General features: G+C 45.7%; 1 protein-coding gene across 1 annotated transcript in view; it reads right to left on the reverse strand.

The window, feature by feature from the left end:
* LOC126095477 (protein croquemort-like) overlaps nucleotides 1–5,832 on the reverse strand; it is a 117,376-nt gene extending 111,544 nt beyond the window's left edge. The window contains exon 1 of the mRNA XM_049910268.1: nucleotides 5,717–5,832. The gene's annotated coding sequence lies outside the window, so the exon portion shown is untranslated. The remainder of the gene's footprint in view (nucleotides 1–5,716) is intronic.
* Between the last annotated feature and the right edge of the window lie 255 nt (nucleotides 5,833–6,087).

A 6,087-nucleotide genomic window follows, 5' to 3' on the forward strand; every position in this document is an offset into this window, starting at 1 on the left:
ATATTTTATTGACCTGGCTGCGTCAACATAGCTTACATCCTTCTATTTTTAGAGCTATCTGTCATTCATCACATTGATTAGAAATTTTTTATTCATCATTTTTTTGCTCCTACAGTCACTCAACAAGACACCTTCACGTACGCAACAGAACGATCAGCAAACAGCCGAGCGGAGTGGCCGCGCGGTTTGAGGCGTCGTGTCACGGACTGCGCGGCCCCTACCGCCGGTGGTTCGAGTCCTCCCTCGGGCATGGGTATGTGTGTTGTTCTTAGCATAGGTTAGTTTAAGTAGTGTGTAAGTCTAGAGACCGATGACCTAAGCAGTTTCGTCCCTTAGGAATTCACATAAATTTGAACATTTGAACATCAGCAAACAGCCGCATCAGATCACTTGTGTACACGAAAATAACAGTGCTACTCTTCCCTGGGACACTCCTGACGATATCGTTTTCTCCGATGAACCTTCGACATCGAGGAGAACAGTATAGGGTGCTATTACTTAAGCAGCCTTCGTACCACTCACATATCTGGGAACCTAAGAGCATGCTAATACCTTCGTCAATAGACTGCAGTGTCAAATGCTTTTAGGAAATATGGAATCTGCCTGTTACCCTTTATCCATAATTCGCAAGATATCATCTGAGAAAAGGACAAGCTGAGGGAGAAGCTGAGTTTCGCACCATAATGGTAGACGCTGGCGCCATAGGACGATGACAGGTGGAATCTGACAGTGTTCGCTATCCTCGGAATCACTACACACGGATACGTCTAATGTGACGCTGCACTTAGAAGCAGGATTTGCCTGGAAAGACGATATGGTGCCACCGCTGAATCCAGTGTTGTAGTCAGCTGCTCCAACGCGAGACTCACTAGAAAGACACGCCGTGGCGCGTACATCACGGACGTGACTCGGCAGCTCTTACGGGTGCCAGCAGCCGTCTCCGTCGGGGGGTGAGTAACTATTCCAGAAGAATTTGATAATTTCTGACTGTGTGTTTAAATGCATGCAAGTTCTCGACAGCACACGACAAAACGAAGACCTTTAGTGGGTACCTTTTCAATTACATATTGGGTTCTCGTGAGCCCTGGACGAGGCCGAGCGTTCGCGAAGTGTGGCGGACAAGCTGACTAGCGTGACGTCACAAGTTCGTTGAGGGGCCCGTATATCTCGTTGGTCCAGCACCAACGTCAGCGCTTTTTTTTTTCTTTTTTTCTTTTTTTTTTTTAAATCTTATGGGAGTTAACTGCTAAGGTTATCAGTCCTTAAGCTTACACACTACTTAGCCTAAATTATCCTAAGGACAAACACACACAGCCATGCCCGAGGGAGGACTCGAACTCCACCGGCACCAGCCGCACAGTTCATGACTGCAGCTCGGCGCTACTGTCTCCGACGCCGCGTCAAGGGAGCAGTACTGATGGTCGCGCTCTGCTGACACTGCTCTCCAGACGTCGCACCGTCCGTGTGGGTGCTTGTCTTGCTGTAAACAAGTCCGTTTCCTGCACGTGCCGTGGCTGTATGACCCTACAGGACCGAGCCAGTAAAACGTCTGTCCTCTCGGTCATCGGAGCAGCTGAGATCCTGCATCGTGTTCAGGATGGCCGTTCTGAACCCGTGGTTTCCATATTCGCGTTGTTACGTAAGGTTCCGACCAACGTAAGCAGCGACATCGCAGAAAGTAAACCGCATTCCCAACAGGTCACAGTCCCGCCGCTGCCTAATTTGTACATGTGCTGATAAATATCCTTCTTCCACGAGGCATGAAACGACCTTCTCCAAAGCAACTATCCAAAAGCGATTTTTGATCGAGAAGCCAACCTGCCTAATCTTTCCTTATCTGCAGAATATAGATAATGTACCACTCCAGATGTTGTACCTTAAATTAATGCGGACGAATGGGGAAAACAATGCTGTAACGTTCCAATACAGCACTTGTAGGGTGCAGTGTGACCAGTCACATAGATTAAATATCTGGGCATAATGTTGCAAAGCGATATGAAATGGGGTAAGCTCATCAGATTGGTGGCAAGGAAGGTGAATGTTCGAATTGGCGTTAATGAGAGAATTGCGGGAAAGTGTAACTCATTCGCATATAGAAACGCTAGTGCGACCCATACTTGAGTACTGCACTAGGTCGGATTAAAATCAATTATAGAAACAGTTCAGAGGCGTGCTGCTTAATTTGCTACAAGTACACTACTGGCCATTAAAATTGCTACACCACGAAGATGACGTGCTACAGACGCGAATTTAACCGACAGGAAGAAGGTGCTCTGATATGCAAATGATTAGCTTTTCAGAGCATTCACACAACGTTGGCGCCGGTGGCGACACCTACAACGTGCTGACATGAGGAAAGTTTCCAACCGATTTCTAAAACACAAACAGCAGTTGACCGGAGTTTCCAGGTGAAACGTTGTTGTGATGCCGCGTATAAGGAGGAGAAACGCGTATCATCACGTTTCCGACTTTGTTAAAGGTCAGATTGTAGCCTATCGCATTTCGATTTATCGTATCGCGACATTGCTGCTCACGTTGGTCTAGATGCAATGACTGTTAGCAGAATATGGAATCGGTGGGTTCAGGAGGGTAATACGGAACGCCGTGCTGGATCCCAACGGCCTCGTGTCACTAGCAGACGAGACGACAGGCATCTTATCCGCATAGCTGTAACGGATCGTGCAGCCACGTCTAGATCCATGAGTCAACAGATGGGGACGTATGCAAGACAACAACCATCTGCACGAACAGTTCGACGACGTTTGCAGCAGCACGGACTACCAGCTCGGAGATCATGGTTGCGGTTACCCTCGACGCTGCATCACAGACAGGAGCGCCTGCGATGGTGTACTCGACGACGAACCTGGGTGCACGAATTCCAAAACGTCATTTTTCCGATGAATCCAGGTTCTGTTTACAGCATCATGATGGTGGCATCTATGTTTGACGATATTGCAGTGAACGCACATTGGAAGCGTGTATTCGTCATCGTGATACTGGCGTATCACCCGGCGTGATGGTATGGGGTGCCATTGGTTACACGTCTCGGTCACCTCTTGTTCGCATTGACGGCACTTTGAACAGTGGACGTTACATTTCAGATGTGTTACGACCCGTGGCTCTTCCCTTCATTCGATCCCCGTGAAACCCTACATTTTAGCAGGATAATGCACAACCGCATGTTGCAGGTCCTGTACGGGCCTTTCTGGATACAGAAAATGTTCGATTGCTGCCCTGGCCAGCACATTCTCCAGATCTCTCACCAATTGAAAACGTCTGGTCGATGGTGGCCGAGCAACTGGCTCGTCACTATACGCTATCACTGGTCTTGATGAATTGTGGTATCGTGTTGAAGCTGCATGGGCAGCTGTACGTGTACACGGCATCCAAAGTCTGTTCGACTCGATGCCCAGGCGTATCAAGGCCGTTATTACGGCCAGAGGTGGTTATTCTGAGTACTGATTTCTGAGGATCTATGCACCCAAATTGCTTGAAAATGTAATGACATTTCAGTTCTAGTATAATATATTTGTCCAATGAATACCCGTTTATCATCTGCATTTCTTCTTGGTGTAGCAGTTTTAAGGGCCAGTAGTGTAGGTTCGATCAGCACGCACGTATTACGGAAATGTTTCAGGAACTGAAATCCCTGCAAAGAGGGTGACGTTAATTCCGAGGAACACTACTGAGAAAGTGTGGAGAACTAGCATTTGCAGCTGACTGAAGAACGATTCTACTTCCACCAGCGTCTTTTTTCCGTCGCTCTCTTTGCAAGTGGAACCAGAAAATGACTAGGAGTGCCACAGGGTACCCTCTGCCGCACAGCGTACGATAGTTTGCGGAGTATGTCTGTCGATGTAGATACATTGTGCGGCTGCACAGAGATGCTCATCATTTGCGAATCCATCCCTGTAGTAACATTTCATGACAATTTAGCGTGTATTCGATGCAGGGCCAGTTTGAGAACATTTTTCCCCACTAACGACTTATGATTTTGCGGCCCCTGCTTTCCCTAGTACTCTTTCACCCCTGCCAGTTTTCGCTACTAATTGTGACCCACACTGTATACAAACCATGCACATTGACGCCGTTCTCAGCTCTGTGCCCCAAGAGGCGGCTTATGTCGCTTAGGCCTTAAACCGGCCCTGGTTACATCCATGGTGTTGCGACTTTAATACCTTGCAATGTATTAAGTGTGGTCCCTATGAAAGGGCAATGCCGATTTCCTCCCCACGCATTATAAAATTCTGAGCTCGTGCTCCGTGTCTAATGACCTAGTTGTCGACGGATGTTAAACCCTAACGTTCCTTCCTTCTTCGTGTACTATATTATAGTCGGGCAATATGGAATACCGTGATTTTTCGGCCACCGAGTGGTGCACAAAAGCAATAGACGCATGATCTACCTCAAAGTGTTTCTGTGGAGCTCTGTAGCGAGTCCAGTTCGTCTCCCGACATCGCGTGTGTTAAGGCGCAGAAAAATTGTTTGCTTAGTTTGGCAAAATTTTCTGAGTGAAGTTATCAAAAATATACGGTACTTATTGAAAATGTACACTAAAGATTAAAACTATGCAATTAATTAAGTAACAGGGTGGTAGATCGTTATTTATTGCTCGATTTTTGGCTATAGTTACAGTTGGTTTTGGTGTTCCGCTGTGAAGTCCTAGATGACATGTCCGGCTATGTGGAATATTTGGTATTTGATAAAATTCACCTTGACTTTGCATGTGCTGAGAACGAAGACTACATTTGTGTCTTTTGCAAACAGATCAATGTAAAACGAATCACTTGTAGTTCAGAACTTTGCTTTGAAGTTAATAAACGTAACAGATTTGAGGTTGAATGTTATTATATTTTCTCTCACTGATAATTAATTAAGAGTTTAAATTAATATCACTCTCTGAACTGTATTTTGTCTACATAAAATTTTTTATCGCTAAATTTACGTCATCATCTGCATTTTTACAATCCTATTTTACGTTTCCCAACTGATCCATATTAGCCTCCAAATGCAACTCCCTTTCAGAACTGTTTTATCGGTGATACATTTTTAAATTTTATCAAGAGAAATGCAAAAACGTATTGGCGGATAACTGAAGTTTATAATAAAGTGGCCGACCGTTGTGGACGAGCGGTTCTAGGAGCTTCAGTCGGAAACCGCGTTGCTGCTACGGTCGCAGGTTGGAATCCTGCATAGGGCATGGATGTGTGTGATGTCCTTAGGTTAGTTAGGTTTAACTAGTTGTAAGTCTAGGGGACTGATGACCTCAGATGTTAAGTCCCATAATGCTTAGACCCATTTGAACCATAATAAAGTGTGTTTGGGAGCTAAGAAGAATTCTATTTGGCGATACCATTACAAATGTAAATGTTATGCCATAATACCCTAATTCATCTAACTGCTAAAAAACATTGAAAACAGATTTTTCTGTCACTTTGACAATAAAAAAATGTCAGTAGTACGATAATTCGTGTGAGAAAAATGTTTTTAAAACTCGACGTCTTACTAAGTTTAACGAAGACTCGCAATCACTTTAAAATCTAATTACCTGTCTGTAAGCAAATAAAATATATCCGCCAGCTACAGTTTAAGGAAGATCATTTACTAGAATCTGCTCCTAAGCTCAGCGATACAGACATCTTTTGACACAGGCCGTCACATCCAAACGTACTCTCTCCCGCTTTGCACACAGTAACACAAGAGCCTGTCAACATACCTGCCACGCAAACAGCGCCGATGATCTCGTAGCACCCACCGTTGTGTCTATGCTCCTCCGGCACTTCTGCAACTGCTGAACTACTGCTAGTTCCCCGGACGGCTGTGTGACGCTAGGTTTGGACACGTGGTTATCTGCGGTGCGTGCCACACGGCCCTTTTGGTGACAGATGATGGCGGCAGGAGCGGTACGCCTGTCGGCTCCTCAGCACCACTGCGCTGCTGCAGGACACAGCTTCTTTTAAGGGTCCCTTTACCGTTGATAAGATGTCAACTGTGCTCCCTGGTAGACAATGCGTCATATTCGTTGATAGCAGAGTGATAAAAATTCGAGGTCGAAGGTATCTGGCGATCTTTGAATTTTGTCACACA

The sequence above is a fragment of the Schistocerca cancellata genome, chromosome 8, assembly GCF_023864275.1.
Source record: "Schistocerca cancellata isolate TAMUIC-IGC-003103 chromosome 8, iqSchCanc2.1, whole genome shotgun sequence".
Lineage (NCBI taxonomy): Eukaryota > Metazoa > Arthropoda > Insecta > Orthoptera > Acrididae > Schistocerca > Schistocerca cancellata.